This window comes from Salvelinus alpinus, chromosome 1 (genome assembly GCF_045679555.1).
Source record: "Salvelinus alpinus chromosome 1, SLU_Salpinus.1, whole genome shotgun sequence".
Classification (NCBI taxonomy): Eukaryota; Metazoa; Chordata; class Actinopteri; order Salmoniformes; family Salmonidae; genus Salvelinus; species Salvelinus alpinus.
In genome coordinates, this window is record NC_092086.1 from 101,372,977 (window position 1) to 101,390,126 (window position 17,150).

Sequence of the window (17,150 nt, forward strand, 5' to 3'; positions counted from 1 at the left end):
GGCAATTGGTTAATAGGAAGAGAATGGCTGGAACACTCGGTTACTGCAGATGCCATTATGGTTTTCTTGGTAGCCTATTGGTTTTCATGGCTGTATATTGAACTGTAAGTATTGAAATGTGTTTATGGTAGGCTGGCATTGCTTCCTTGATTGTGTGGGTTAAATTTGATTCACAAAAGTGTATTGTGACATATCACAATGTATTGCTGATGTGGGCCTATAAGCCTATTTATTGGACAATTGTGCATGGCTGCATCTCTGTAGTAGGCTGTAGGCTGTTTTGGTTATTTGGATCTCCATTCACCTTTTGTTTACTGCATTTGTTTACTGTTAATGTACAGTACCTTGCAAAAGTATTCATCCCCCTTGGTGTTTTTCCTATTTTGGGGTATTACAACTTGTAATTTAAATTGATTTGTATTTGGATTTCATGTAATGGACATACACAACATAGTCCAAATTGGTGAAGTGAAATGAAAAAAATCTATTTTTTCAAAAAATTCGATAAAATAAAAAACGGAAAAGTGGTGCGTGCATATGTATTCACCCCTTTGCTATGAAGCCCCTAAATAAGATCTGGTGCAACCAATTACCTTCAGAAGTCACATAACTAGTGAAATAAAGTCCACCTGTGTGCAATCTAAGTGTCACATGATCTCATTATATATATACCTGTTCTGAAAGGCCCACGAGTCTGCAACACCACTAAGCAAAAGGCACCACCAAGCAAGTGGCACCATGAAAACCAAGGAGCTCTCCAAACAGGTCAGGGACAAAGTTGTGTAGAAGTACAGATCAGGGTTGGGTTATAAAAAAATATCAGAAACTTTGAACATCCCACGGAGCACCATTAAATCCGTTATAAAAAAAAATGGAAAGAATATGGCACCAAAACAAACCTGCCAAGAGAGGTGCAGCAAAAAGATTTGCTGCAGTAACCGAGTGTTCCAGCCACCAAAACCTGCCAGGCAAGGAGGGCATTAATCAGAGAGGGAACAAAGAGACCAAAGATAACCTTGAAGGAGCTGCAAAGCTCCACAGCGGAGATTGGAGTATCTGTCCATAGGACCACTTTAAGCCGTACACTCCACAGAGCTGGGCTTTACGGAAGAGTGGCAAGAAAAAAGCCATTGCTTAAAGAAAAAAATAAGCAAAATACGTTTGGTGTTCGCCAGAAGGCATGTGGGTGACTCCCCAAACATTTGGAAGAAGGTACTCTGGTCAGATGAGACTAAAATTGAGTTTTTTGGCCATCAAGGAAAACGCTATGTCTGGCGCAAACCCAACACCACTCATCACCCCGAGAACCCCATCCCCACAGTGAAGCATGGTGGTGGCAGCATCATGCTGTGGGGATGTTTTCATCGGCATGGACTGGGAAACTGGTCAGAATTGAGGGAATGATGGATGGCGCTAAATACAGGGAAATTCTTGAGGGAAACCTGTTTCAGTCTTCAAGAGATTTGAGACTGGCACTAAGCATACTGCTAAATGACCATAAGCATACTGCTAAAGCAACACTCAAGTGGTTTAAGGGGAAACATTGATATGTCTTGGAATGGCCTAGTCAAAGCCCAGACCTCAATCCAATTGAGAATCTGTGGTATGACATAAATATTGGGGTGGCAGGTAGCCTAGTGGTTAGAGTGTTGGACTAGTAACCGAAAGGTTGCAAGATTGAATCCCTGAGCTGACAATGTAAAAATCTGTCGTTCTGCCCCTGAAACAAGGCAGTTAACCCACTGTTCCTAGGCCGTTATTGAAAATAAGAATTTGTTCTTAACTGACTTGCCTAGGAATATAAAAAATTGCTGTACACCAGCGGAACCCATCCAACTTGAAGGAGCTGGAGCAGTTTTGCCTTGAAGAATGGGCAAAAATCCCAGTGGCTAGATGTGCCAAGCTTATAGAGACATACCCCAAGAGACTTGCAGCTGTAATTGCTGCAAAAGGTGGCTCTACAAAGTATTGACTTTGGGGGGGGTGAATAGTTATGCAGGCTCAAGTTCTGTTTTTTGTCCTATTTCTTGTTTGTTTCAAAATAAAAAATATTCTGCATCTTCAAAGTGGTAGGCATGTTGTGTAAATCAAATGATACAACCTCCCCCCCCAAAAAATCTATTTTAATTCCAGGTTGTAAGGCAACAAAATAGGAAAAATGCCAGGGGGGTGAATACTTTCGCAAGCCACTGTAACTAACCTAAATATAGATTGTGTTATGCCTTTATTGATCTGATATTTTGTTTACTAGTTTACTAGGCAGTTGTGTCGGTATTGTAAGTCAAACTGCTATTCAGCATTTTTCTTTGCATGCTTGAATAACTAGGCTACTACTTTCAGCATTTAGTTTACATTCTTTTAGTAAAACAGCTTCGTGTACGGCTGCATTTACAGCTGTTTGTAATAGGGCAATTCACCTAGCTATCTTGTAGCATATATTCATTACCCAAATGGCCTAGCTGTAGGGCACTGTCTATTGTGCTGATACAGTGCAGCAGAGATAGACTACAGATTTCAAAAGCACTCAATGATCTCTGAGTCTCAGCATTTGAACTTTATATTTATTGTGGTATAGCGTGATTATATAAGCAGAATTCAATATAGTTCCAATGCAAGAACCCCCAAAATGTAGCCCCCTTGTCAATTTAAAGATGGCTGTAGTAGATGGCTTTGGCTAGTTAACTGCTGTTTGACTTGACATGAAACTAAACTAGAGTTTTAGTTCCGATGGAGCTAATGCATAGCAGCTAGTTCTTGTATGACATGTGTTTGTAGAAGTCCCCTAAAGACTGAGGTGAATGAAGCTACAGCAATACCCTATGTTTAGCTGAAATAACACCCCTGGACTCTTGATCAAGACCACATAAATTCGGTCTTTAACTCGTTATGGTCTCAACTCACTTGGTCTGGGTCTGGATCTTTGGACCAATGTCTTGGTATAAATCTTGGTCTTTATAGTCTTTGGTTTACAAACCATAGTCACCCCAATTTGAAGAAGACAATGCTCTCTGATCATTGGCTGATCACTCCCAACCAATAGGAATCAATACCAGGTTGAAATGGTTGAAGCCATCAATGGCAATGTCAACACTAAAACGAGTTATATCCATCGAAAGTCCTCCATTTGTCTCTATGATTAACACATGACATCGAAACACCTGTTATTTTGCCAAAATAAACATAAGTAAAGTGATAATTTAAACATATAACAACATAATTAATTATATGCATAAGTAATTCAATCAATCAACAAGTTTCAGATTCATACAATCAACATTGAACATTTTACAGAGAACAATAGACATATTTCTCTAAATCCAATTGAAAGGTTTTGAAAATCAGGTTAAAAATCATGTTTTTACTATTTTGTTAATTTGTATGCAAATAACATTTGTACAATTAATCTGAAATACGTTAATCAAAATGATCCCTGCTGTGCAATAAAGGGAGAACCATGCAACTGTTTCACTGTTTATGAAGTGACATTAAGCGGAGTGGTAAGGAATTCAGGTAAATATTTCTGACCTGACGAAGATCCGTTTCGGATTGAAACATTGTCAATAAAGCTGTGAATTGGGAGCTTTAACAGTGTGTGGGCCTTCGTGTTCTATACTAGTATTCTTTATTAGCCCAGCACCTATGTTTAAGGATGTGCGTATGACCAAAAACTTTTAAATATTTCAAATATGCAATACAAATAATGTGTGTGAGTGGTATATATACAGTTGAAGTCGGAAGTTTACAAACACCTTAGCCAAATACATTTAAACTCAGTTTTTCACAATACCTGACATTTAATCCTAGTAAAAATCCCTGTCTAGGTCCGTTAGGATCACCACTTTATTTTAAGAATGTGAAATGTCAGAATAATAGTAGAGAGAATGATTTATTTCAGCTTTTACTTATTTCATCACATTCCCAGTGGGTCAGAAGTTTACATACACTCAATTAGTATTTGGTAGCATTGCCTTTAAACTGTTTAACTTGGGTCAAACATTTCGGGTAGCCTTCCCACAAAGTTGGGTGAATGTTGGCCCATTCCTCCTGACAGAGCTGGTGTAACTGAGTCAGGTTTCTAGGCCTCCTTGGCTCGCACACGCTTTTTCAGTTCTGCCCACAAATTTTCTATAGAATTGAGGTCAGGGCTTTGTGATGGCCACTCCAATACCTTGACTTTGTTGTCCTTAAGCCATTTTGCCACAACTTTGGAAGTATGCTTGAGGTCATTGTCCATTTGGAAGACCCATTTGCGACCAAGCTTTAACTTCCTGACTGATGTCTTGAGATGTTGCTTCAATATATCCACATCATTTTCATCCCTCATGATGCCATCTATTTTGTGAAGGGCACCAGTCCCTCCTGCAGCAAAGCACCCCCACAACATGATGCTGCCACCCCCGTGCTTCACGGTTGGGATGGTGTTCTTTGGTTTGCAAGCCTCCCCCTTTTTCCTCCGCACATAACGATGGTCATTATGACCAAACAGTTCTATTTTTGTTTCATCAGACCATAGGACATTTCTCCAAAAAGTACGATCTTTGTCCCCCTGTGCAGTTGCAAACCATAGTCTGGCTTTTTTAAGGCGGTTTTGGAGCAGTGGCTTCTTCCTTGCTGAGCAGCCTTTCAGGTTATGTCGATATAGGACACATTTTACTGTGGATATAGATACTTTTGTAGCTGTTTCCTCCAGCATCTTCACAAGGTCCTTTGCTGTTGTTCTGGGATTGATTTGGACTTTTCACACCAAAGTACGTTCATCTCTAGGAGACAGAACACGTTTCCTTCCTGAGCGGTATGACGGTTGCGTGGTCCCATGGTGTTTATACTTGCGTACTATTGCTCGTACAGATGAACGTGGTACCTACAGGCGTTTGGAAATTGCTCCCAAGGATGAACCAGACTTGTGGAGTTCTACATTTTTTTTCTGAGGTCTTGGCTGATTTCTTTTGATTTTTCCATGTTGCCAAGCAAAGAGGCACTTGTTTTGAAGGTAGGCCCTAAAATACATCCACAGGTACACCTCCAATTGACTCAAATGATGTCAATTAGCCTATCAGAAGCTTCTAAAGCCATGACATCATTTGCTGGAATTTTCCAAGCTGTTTAAAGGCACAGTCAACTTAGTGTATGTAAACTCCTGACCCACTGCAATTGTGATACAGTGAATTATAAGTGAAATAATTTGTCTGTAAACAATTGTTGGAAAAATAACTTGTGTCATGCGCAAAGGAGATGTCCTAACCGACTTGCCAAAACTATAGTTTGTTAGCAAGAAAATTGTGGAGTGTTTGAAAAACGAGTTTTAATGACTCCAACCTAAGTGTATGTAAACTTCCGACTTCAACTGTATGTCTACATGACATTGTTGGAAGACGTGCACTGAAAGTTTGGGAAAAATAGGATTACATTTGCATTTTTTCCAATGCCCAATCTGTCCCGTTTTTGTAGAATGACCCATATAGGCTGAGGTAGACAGGGGTAGGCAATTAGTTGTCTTACTGTACCTCTGAGGCTGCAGGAATGAGTATCAATGTATGGTACCCATTCCTCTCTGATAATATAATTGCCATTATCCATATTTCAAAGTAAATGAATTGCTCTACACCAAAAAGTGGATAATTCCTGCTACCTCAGCTCTCCTCTGTCCTACCTCAGCTCTCCTCTGTCCTACCTCAGCTCTGTCGTACTTCAACTACCTCCTGTCCTACCTCAGCTCTCCCCATGTCTACCTCAGCTCTCCCCATGTCTACCTCAGCTCTCCCCATGTCTACCTCAGCTCTCCCCATGTCTACCTCAGCTCTCCCCATGTCTACCTCAGCTCTCCCCATGTCTACCTCAGCTCTCCCCATGTCTACCTCAGCTCTCCCCATGTCTACCTCAGCTCTCCCCCTGTCTACCTCAGCGCTCCCCTGTCTACCTCAGCGCTCCCCTGTCTACCTCAGCGCTCCCCTGTCTACCTCAGCGCTCCCCTGACTACTTGTCCCCTGTCTACCTCAGCTCGCCTCCGTCCTACCTCAGCTCGCCTCCGTCCTACCTCAGCTCTCCTCCGTTCTACCTCATCTCTCCCCCGTCCTACCTCATCTCTCCCCCGTCCTACCTCAGCTCTGCTCTGTCCTACCTCAAATCTGCTCTGTCCTACCTCAAATCTGCTCTGTCCTACCTCAAATCTCCTCTGTCCTCTGTGCACATGGTCCCTGATTACTTGTGGCTTCTCTAGTTTTTTTGCGATTAAGATCCACTCTCCCTAATCAAGTAGAGCCCCCTTATGAAACTAGTGACAACTATCAGACAGGCTCCAAAGGAGTCCTCCTGGAGAGCGTGGGGCTTTGCTGCTGCCCCCTTCTCCTCCTCCTGCTGCTGTCACAGGGTTTGTCTCTGTCGATTGGGGATCGGTCTGTCTGGTGATGGAGAGAGAGACAGAGAACAGAGAATGGGGTTTTGGGACTGGGGTTTTGGCACTGTCAGAAGACATTTCAGCAACAGGATGGGACTCCCAGAGGGAATTACGATGAAGGATTTGGTTCCTTCTGAGGAGCTCTGTTCTGTTCTCAGTCTCTGTGTGACTGAAGTCTATAAATATCTGATGTAAGATAGAGAGGCAGTGTGATAGAAGACATCTCCCCGTAGACATAGGACTGTGAATTGGCAATGGGGATTCTCAGTCATGAGACCTGATCAATTAGCAAATGAGTTGCACCATGTAGACAAGGTACCACTACCTCCTCATCAAAATTACTTCAATCAAAACCATAAAAGCTGAGGTACGTCAGAGGAGAGCTGAGGTATGTCAGAGGAGGGCTGAGGTAGGACAGAGGAGGGCTGAGGTAGGACAGAGGAGGGCTGAGGTAGGACAGAGGAGGGCTGAGGTAGGACAGAGGAGAGCTAGGGTAGGATGGAGGAGAGCTGAGGTAGGACGGAGGAGAGCTGAGGTAGGACAGGGAGAGCTGAGCTAGACAGGGGAGAGGTAGGACAGAGGAGAGCTGAGGTAGGACAGAGGAGAGGTAGGACGGAGGAGAGCTGAGGTAGACATGGGAGAGCTGAGGTAGTCAAAAGTCAAAGGGTAAGCCAGAGTTCTAGGGTTCCAAATTAAGGCTGGAATGATATTCTTAGGCTTGGAGTCATGCCTAAGAACTTAACCAAGTGTTATTTACGATAATCCACGAGCCTGATTGCTTAAATAATGTGGAGGATGTTCTAAATACCAGATGTGTCTAGTATAGGGGAAAAGGCAGATAAAGAAAAACAAATGTATGGAAGCCTTTGCCCCACCCACACCCTCTCATTGCACTCTCACCCTTGACCTCTCTCTATTTAACTCAGCCTGTGAGCCTGAAGAAAAGGTCAACCTTACCGCTGTGAAACAGGTTGCTGATATCTCACATGAATACATACATGTCGCCCTTCTGTCACTCTCCTGTTTACAATAAGTATCATTAATGAATCCTAATTCTTGCTATAGGGAGGTAATTGTCCCTGATTGAATGGCAGCATTTACGGTCAATTTAGCAGCATGCTCTGATCAATGCAGGCTTTACATAGCCCCCATTTTAAAAGACCTAATTAGCTGGAAAATACATGACAAGTCAATTGTGAAGATTGAGGACAGAGAATGAAGCGCAGTCTCTGTAAATGTCTGCTTGCAATAGATACACTTGTTATGGTGCCTGGCTGCTGCCGCTATGCTGCTGGGCTGGGGTCTGACAACGGTCTGGATAATATTATGCTACTTGTGGTTGAACGATTGCTTTTCACAGCATCTCACTGTTGAAAACAAAGGGATCAGGATAACCTATAATTGAAGAGTTTATTTCCAAAATGCTATATCCACACAAAAAATGTACATCTGTGTTTTTTCATCAGAAATGATTGCTTATGGGCACCTTCATGTGTGTGTAAAATATTACTGTTCTCAGATGTTTTTTTCACAGATTTTAGATATGCATGAAAATGTTTTTGTTTTTTTAACAAAACACTGTATATAAATGTTTTGGCTGTAATGTAATGATCGAATCCTGTATATTTGTCTGTAATATGTATTTCTCTGAGAGTGAGGAGGATATATACCACATTTAGCAAAAATCATGACTATTTGTCTCTCTGAAATGAAACAATCAATTGATTTTAAACAAATACTGTCATTGAACAACCCCATGCCATAATTAGATACTGAAGAAACACACCAATCTCTTTCATAATTTCTTTTAACAATTAAGCCAATTAACCAATATTTCTGAAAATGGATATATAGCGTTTGAACAAAACAATTTAAATGGTTTGTTTTTTAAGGTGGTGCATGTCAGCTATTCACTGTGACATTATTATTACATCAATGTACATTTGTTTATGTGGCTAAGGAGTATCTTTTCCCCCAAAACATTATACTTCAATTTAAACAGGTATGAATTATGAGTTTCTAGTTGTAAAATAACAAAATGATTCAAGTGTAGTTTAAGCTAAGCTATGAGCTATAAGAAAGCATACCATACCACCATAAAAGTAAATCCTCATTGCCTCTCTATCATAGGGTTCTCATAGCTGGACTTCTCGCCCAAAAACAAACGCTAACTTGGCCATACCTTCAAAGTGTCCTCATGGGTCTATAGATAATGGGACATGCTGGACCTACCACACACAGGACCACAACTTCTGCAATGCAGCAAGGTGCCTCTGGAAAGAAAACAGGCGAGACCCAGGAATCAACAGGCCTCTGTTTAAATAAGCAGGTGCTGCAGATCTGAATGTGGCCTCCTCAACTTCTGTTTGCCAGGACTCTAGCAACCATTTACATACACAAATTATGTGGAAATACAAACATTCACATTTAAACTCAAACAAAGGCTATTTTGGATATTAAAATGCAACCTACTATTCTGACAGGTGAGGGGTAAGAATGGGGGTCAGTAAAAAGCTTTACAAAAAATGTTGGCTTTTTAATCTTGTCAAGCATTGAACATTAGAATTTGGATGCTCATGGTTTTGAGAGACAACAGCAATACAACAATATTAACAATCCAATATACCTACCCACCTAGTTCCTCAGTAATGTCATCATCTGAATTGTTAAGATATACCTTTGACCAGTGTTTTTTGTATCATGATCATGCATACCACTTACCATCTATTTCCTCTGTTTAATAATGGGAATGAGAGAACATCTATATCGATCACTCATGTCTGATTGGGGGAAAAAGTATGAACTGTTGCTTTTGGCATCATCCTAGCCCAGCCATAAACCACTGTTAGTGTTGTTTCTCCTTTCTCTTTTGGTGGCAACAGGGAATTTATGTGGCAATGGATCCTTCTTACGGGCCTGCCCATCTGCCCAGAGCAGCCTCTATTGGCAACGATTCCGAAACGTTGCAGATTGCTAATGTGACATTGAACAATAAATGAATGAAATGCTATTCCTTCTATAATTGCTCCAACCCATCATAGTCAGTAGTGGCATTTTAAAACTTTCTCTTCACATTTTTGGCATGTTTGTGACTTTTCTCCCCCCATCCCCTCACCGCAACAAAAATACTCCAAAGCCAAATAAACTGGCCAATAATAGACAGGTGAGTTAATCAAACATCTACCACCACATAATAATACTCATTGGTCTGACTTTGTGAGACAAAAAAATTATTGAAGGAGACACTCTCATCAAAAGATTTGCAAACCAAACATGGAACTTTTTGGTGCTTTGCCGGGAAAAGCAATAGTGCTCTGGGGTTGAATATCTGGGCGGCTGGGCCGGTCCCGGGCCTCCTGTAGGTCAGGCTGTTTTCTCTCTACACACAGGGCACCGCTGAACGCCCCCGCACAAGCCAGTCTGATGTAAGCTCACTGTGCCGTTTATTTTTGCTGCGTCGTGTGCGGCAGCCAAAACTACTCTCTCATCCAACATGGTTTGGTCTGCTACTTTTAATGTTCTGGGGATGGATTTTCTCTTTAGCTATTCTCTCTGAGAGTTTCTTGCCCTCTGTCCATATAGAATTGAGTGTTTGTTTGAGGTTGAACACATATTTGCAAATCTATAATTCTTATGAAAGACGAGTACAAATGTCAACACAGAGTCAAATAATGATGCTTGCATGCTTTAGGGATGACATGATACAAATGTTACATGATTTTCATTGCCTCTTCAACACATTATCAAAAGGTAGACTGGATGTGTGAATTAATTTATTAGCCATTCCCATAAATTGTAGTCACTGTACATTTTCAGGCACTCCAAACTGAGGCTAACACAGTGACCATTCAAAATACCTACAGTAGCAGGGATGCTGAGTCTTATAACTACAGTAGCAGGCATGCTGAGTCTTATAAGGAAAGTCTAAAATGACCAATTGAAATGTGCTTCTACATGAGTTCTAGTACCTCTGATTCAACAGCTACTTTACAGCTCTTTCCTCTCTGGTTCTCCCAGGCAGTAGCAGCCAGAAGTAGCAGGCCAGGGGTCAGGGTTTGTCATCATCCTCTACTTTGCCTAATTACAGGAAGAGAGAGAGAGCCTAGATTAGCCTGATGCTGCTGCAGCATTTTCCTGCATCGTCCTGGTGGGAGCGGCTCAAACTCCTGTTATGGAAATGTTTAATATTTAATACATCGATTAACATTAAGATCTAAGGCAGAACTGTTTCAATAATTACATTATTATTTAATATCTCTCCATAGAGTGATGATGGGTAGTCTAATGAAAGCTGGATCTCTATTTCAACCTTGAAGGGGTTGGGCAAAGTGCCAGTAATGAAGATGTATTAAACCTTAATGTAGCTTAATGTAGCAGGTGTCATATATATAACGTCCAGAAGCTCTTTCGAAAGCATTATATTCATCGCTACTACCTTAAAAGCCACTAAATCGTCTGGGCTAAGTTAGTCTGGCTATCATTCTCCTTCTATTAATCGATAGAAAAATTGTTAACACACCTTAACTGGGATCCATTAGAGTGTCCCTGGGTAATAAATGTGCCCATGGTGCTCAGAGGGGGGCCAACTGCCTGCTGTACTCAGGTTAATGGCCAAAGTTGAGGGAAGTGACCACTAAATCTGCAAGGACACCAGATTCACACTGGCTGCTGAGCTTCTATCACTGGCAAATGACGATGCCTAAGAGCTCAGTACTAATCAACTGTTTCTGAGGGAGTGGAGATGAGGGAAAGGGAGAGGGAGGGAGGCCATGTAAACTGCTCTGTGAGGGAGAAAAAAATACTTTTGAGAGAGAGATCATATGAGGCAGCTTCATATAGGTTTCGATTTTGTATTGATACAAGGGTCACTTATCGCTGTCAACGGCCTGGCAGTTAGAGAATTGCTTTGATGTATTGCTTCAGTACTCTGGAGAGTGACCTCAGACCTCTCAGAGAGAAAATTACAAACTGTTACTCACAAAGTTCATCATCACTTTATATATTTCCCACTCTGTCAAACAGTCATATTGAGATCTAATGATCAGTGGGCTTCTGTGGAACGGACGAAAGAGATGCAATCTGGAATAATTTTTACTCTTCACAACCAAGGCCAAAGTAAGCCGTGAAAAGTTCCATATACACTTTTTTCAGGGCCATTTTCCTTGGTGTTTCCTTGCAAGATGGCGCCGACAGAGATGGTCACCTCGCTTCACGTCCTTAGGAAACTATGTAGAAATTCGTTTTTTGAATGTATTATTTCTTACATTGTTTGCCCAGAAAATCTTAAGTGTTATTACATATAGCCGGGAAGAACTACTGGATACAAGAGCGATGTCAACTTACCAACATTACGACCAGGAATACGACTTTCCCGAAGCGGATCCTTTGTTCAAATCTCCACCCTGGACATTGGTTCTAATCCCAGAGGCCGACCCAAAACAACGTTGTCGCTGCAGGAGAGGCAAACGGAGCGGCCTCCTGGTCAGACATAGAAGGCGAGCACACCATCTACCACTTCCGAGCATACTACTCGCCAATGTCCAGTCTCTAGACAACAAGGTGATGAAATTAGGGCACGAGTTGTCTTCCAGAGAGACATCAGAGATTTTAACATTCTCTGTTTCACAGAAATATGGCTCACTCGGGATATGTTGTCAGAGTCGATACACCCACCGGGTTTCTTCATGCGTGGTGCCGACAGAATCAAACATCTCTCTGGTAAGAAGAAGGGCGGTGGTGTATGCATCATGATTAACGACTCATGGTGTAATCATAACAACATACAGGAACTCAAGTCCTTTTGTTCACCTGACCTAGAATACCTTACAATGAAATGCTGACCGCATTATGTTCCAAGAGAATTCTCTTCAAGTATAGTCACAGCCGTGTATATTCCCCCAAGCAGATACCTCAACGGCCCTGAAAGAACTTCACTGGACTCTATGTAAACTGGAAACCATATACCCTGAGGCTGCATTTATTGTAGCTGGGGATTTTAACAAAGCTAATTTGAGAACAAGGTTACCCAAATTCTACCAGCACATTGATTGTTGCACCCGCTCGAACAAAACATTGGACCACTGCTACTCTAATTTCCGCGATGCATACAAGGCCCTCCCCCGCCCTCCCTTCGGCAAATCTGACCATGACTCCATCTTGTTGCTCCCCTCCTATAGGCAGAAACTAAAACAGGTTGCACCCATGCTTAGGTCTATCCAACACTACTCTGACCAATTGGATTCCACGCATCAAGATTGCTTCAATCACGTGGACTGGGATATGTTCCGGGTAGCCTCAGACAATAACATCGACGTATACGCTGACTCGGTGAGTGAGTTTATTAGGAAGTGCATTGGAGATGTTGTACCCATTGTGACTATTAAAACCTTCCCTAACCAGAAACCGTGGATTGATGGCAGCATTCACACAAAACTGAAAGCGCGAACCACTCCATTTAATCATGGCAAGGCGACTGGAAACATGAGCAAATACAAACAGTGTAGCTATTCCCTCCGCAAGGCAATCAAACAAGCAAAGCGTCAGTATAGAGACAAAGTAGAGTCACAATTCAACGCCTCAAACACGAGACGTATGTGGCAGGATCTGCAGACAATCACGGATGACAAGAAAACCAGCCCCGTCGCGGACATCGATGTCTCGCTCCCAAACAAATTAAACAACTTCTTTGTGCGCTTTGAGGACAATACAGTTCCACCGACATGGCCCGCTACCAAAGACTGTGGGCTCTCCTTCAACATGGCCAACGTGAGTAAAACATTTAAACGTGTTAACCCTCGCAAGGCTGCCTGCCCAGACGACCTACCTAGCCGCGTCCTCAGGGCATGCGCAGACCAGTTGGCTGGTGTGTTTACGGACATATTCAATCAAACCTTATCCCAGTCTGCTGTCCCCACATGCTTCAAGATGACCACCATTGTTCCTGTTCCCAAGAAAGCTAAGGTAACTGAACTAAATTACTATCACCCCGTAGCACTCACTTCTGTCATCGTGAAGAGCTTTGAGAGACTAGTCAAGGATCATATCACCTCCACCCTACCTGATAGCATAGACCCACTCCAATTTGCTTACCACCCCAATAGGTCCACAGACGATGCAATCGCCATCACACTGCACACTGCCCTATCCCATCTGGACAAGAGGAATACCTATGTAAGAATGCTGTTCATCGACTACAGCTCAGCATTCAACACCATAGTACCCTCCAAACGTATCATTAAGCTTGGGACCCTGGGTCTCGACCCTGCCCTGTGCCACTTGGTCCTGGACTTTCTGACGGGTCGCCCCCAGGTGGTGAAGGTAGGAAACAACATTTCCACCCCGCTGATCCTCAACAGTGTTGCCCCACAAGGGTGAGTTCTTAGCCCTCTCCTGTACTCCCTGTTCACCTATGACTGTGTGGCCATGCACGCCTCCAACTCAATCTCATTAAGTTTGCAGACGACTCTACAGTGGTAGGCTTGATTACCAACAACAGCCTACAGGGGGTGAGGTCAGGGCCCTCGGAGTGTGGTGTAAGGAAAATAACCTCTCACTCAACGTCACCAAAACACAGGAGATGATCGTGGACAGCAGTGGTAGCACCCCCCTATCCACATCGACGGGACAGTAGTGGAGAATGTGGAAAGTTTTAAGTTACTCGGCGTACACATTACGGACAAACTAAAATGGTCCACCCACACAGACAGCGTGGTGAAAAAGGCGCAACAGAGCCTCTTCAACCTCAAGAGGCTGAAGAAATTTGTCTTGTCACCGAAAACCCTCACAAACTTTTACAGATGCACAATTCGAGAGCATCCTGTCGGGCTGTACCACCGGCTGGCACGGCAACTGCACCGCCCTCAATCGCAAAGCTCTCCAGAGGGTAGTGTGGTCTGCACAACGCATCACCGGGGGCAAACTACCAGCCCTCCAGGACACCTACAGCACCCGATGTCACAAGAAGGCCAAAAAGATCATCAAGGACAACAACCTACCGAGCCACTGCCTGTTCACCCCGTTATCATCCAGAAGGCGAGGTCAGTACAAGTGCATCAAAGCTGGGACCGAGAGACTGAAAAACAGCTTCTATCTCAAGGCCATCAGACTGTTAACCTCTTGACGCTAGGGGTCAGATTATTATTATTATTATTTCTTAAAATAACGTTCCCAAGGTAAACGGACTATTTCTCAGGTTCAGATCGTAGAATATGCATATAATTTACAGATTAGGATAGAAAACACTCCAAAGTTTCCAAAACTGTCAAAATATTGTCTGTGAGTATAACAAAACTGATTCTGCAGGCGAAAACTTGAGAAAATCTAACCCGGAAGTGATAAAAAAAAAAAAAAATCTGTGTTTCCTGGCCCGTCTTTCTTCCATTTAAAGAGTATCAACCAGATTCCTTTTCCAATGGCTTCCTCAGGCTGTAACCAGGCTTTAGACATAGTTTCAGGCTTTTATTTTAAAAAATGAGCGAGATTTTTCAAAAGTAGTCAGGTGTCCTCAGATTAGTTCCTGTGCACGAGAGGGTAGCTCTCCATTTTCTTTTTCTCTCTTATTGAGTAGGTTACGGTCCGGTTGAAATATTATCGATTATGTTTGTTAAAAACAACCTGAGGATTGATTATAAAAAACATTTGACATGTTTCTACGACCATTACGGATACTTTTTGGAATTTTCGTCGAACGGAACGAGGCTTTGGTTTTCTGAACATAACGCGCAACCCAAATGGCGTTTTTTTTGTTATAAAAGTAATATTTATCGAACAAAAAGAACATTTGTTGTGTAACTGGGAGTCTCGTGAGTGCAAACATCTGAAGATTATCAAAGGTAAGCGATTAATTTTATTGCTTTTCTGACTTTCGTGACCATGCTAATTTGGGGCTAGCTGTTCTAGCATTGATTGATACACTCACAAAAGCGTGGATTTCTTTCTCTGTAAAGCATACTTTCAAAATCTGACATGATAGGTGGATTAACAACAGGCTAAACTGTGTTTTGGTATATTTCACTTGTGATTGCATGATTATAAATATTTTTTGTAATATTTTGCGCCCTGCAATTCAGCGGTTGTTTAGGAAAATGATCCCGTAAAAGGGATCCGTAGCGCAGAGAAGTTAACCTGTCTGGGAACTAGCGGAACCCCTCGCCAACAGCCATTGAAATTGCAGGGCGCCAAATTCAATCAACAGAAATCTCATAATTCAAATTTCTCAAACATAAAAGTATTAGGCACCATTTTAAAGATAAACTTCTCGTTAATCCAACCACAGTGTCCGATTTCAAAAAGGCTTTTCGGCGAAAGCACAACATATCATAATGTTAGATCAGCAACTAGTCACAGAAAGCATACAGCCATTTTCCAACCAAAGAGAGGAGTCACAAAACGCAGAAAGATAGATAAAATTAATCACTAACCTTTGATATTCTTCATCAGATGACACTCCCGGGACAACATGTTACACAATACATGTATGTTTTGTTCGATCAAGTTCATATTTATATCCAAAAACCTCAGTTTACATTTGGCTTTGCCTCCAAAACATCCCGTGAATTTGCACAGAGCCACATCAATTTACAGAAATACTCATAATAAACTTTGATAAAAGATACAAGTATTATGCACAGAATTATAGATATACTTCTCCTTAATGCAACCGCTTTGTCATAATTCAAAAAAACTTTACGGAAAAAGCAAACCATGCAATAATCTGAGTACGGCGCTCAGAGACCAAAACAAGCCAAACATATACCCGCCATGTTGCAGAATCAACAGAAGTCAGAAATAGCATTATAAATATTCACTTACCTTTGATGATCTTCATCAGTATGCACTCCCAGGAATACCAGTTCCACAATAAATGTTTGTTTAGTTCGATAAAGTCCATCATTTATGTCCAAACACCTCCTTGTTGTTCGCACCTTGAGTTCACAAATCCAAATTCATGACGCGCGATCACTAGGTCCAGACGAAAAGTCAAAAAGTTCCGTTACAGTCCGTAGAAACATGTCAAACGATGTATAGAATCAATCTTTAGGATGTTTTTAACATAAATCTTTAATAATGTTCCAACCGGAGAATTCCTTTGTCTTTAGAATTGCAATGGAACGCAGGTCGCTCTCACGTGAACGCGCGTGGTCAGCTCATGCCACTCTGGCAGACCTCTGACTCATTCAGCTCCCATTCCCCCCTCCTTTACAGTATAAGCATCAAACAAGGTTCTAAAGACTGTTGACATCCAGTGGAAGCCTTAGGAAGTGCAATATGACCCCATAGACACTGTATATTCGATAGGCGATGAGTTGAAAAACTACAAACCTCAGATTTCCCACTTCCTGGTTGGATTTTTCTCAGGTTTTCGCCTGCCATATGAGTTCTGTTATACTCACAGACATCATTCAAACAGTTTTAGAAACTTCAGAGTGTTTTCTATCCAAATCTACTAATAATATGCATATATTAGCAACTGGGCCGGAGTAGCAGGCAGTTTACTCTGGGCACGCTTTTCATCCAAACGTGAAAATGCTGCCCCCTATCCCAAAGAAGTTAAACAGCCTTCACTAACATAGAGAGGCTGCTGCCAACATACAGACTCAAATCACTGGCCACTTTAATAAATTGATTTAATAATGGTATCACTAGTCACTTTAAATAATGCCACTTTAATAATGTTTACATATCCTACATTACTCATCTCATATGTACAGTTGAAGTCGGAAGTTAATGCACCTCAGCCAAATACATTTAAACTCAG

General features: G+C 42.0%; 1 protein-coding gene across 1 annotated transcript in view; it reads right to left on the bottom strand.

Moving 5' to 3' along the window:
- Positions 1-10,065: 10,065 nt before the first annotated feature.
- Positions 10,066-17,150, bottom strand: part of LOC139536893 (glycerol-3-phosphate acyltransferase 3-like) — a 47,278-nt gene continuing 40,193 nt past the window's right edge. The window contains exon 14 of the transcript XR_011667423.1: positions 10,066-10,471. The gene's annotated coding sequence lies outside the window, so the exon portion shown is untranslated. The remainder of the gene's footprint in view (positions 10,472-17,150) is intronic.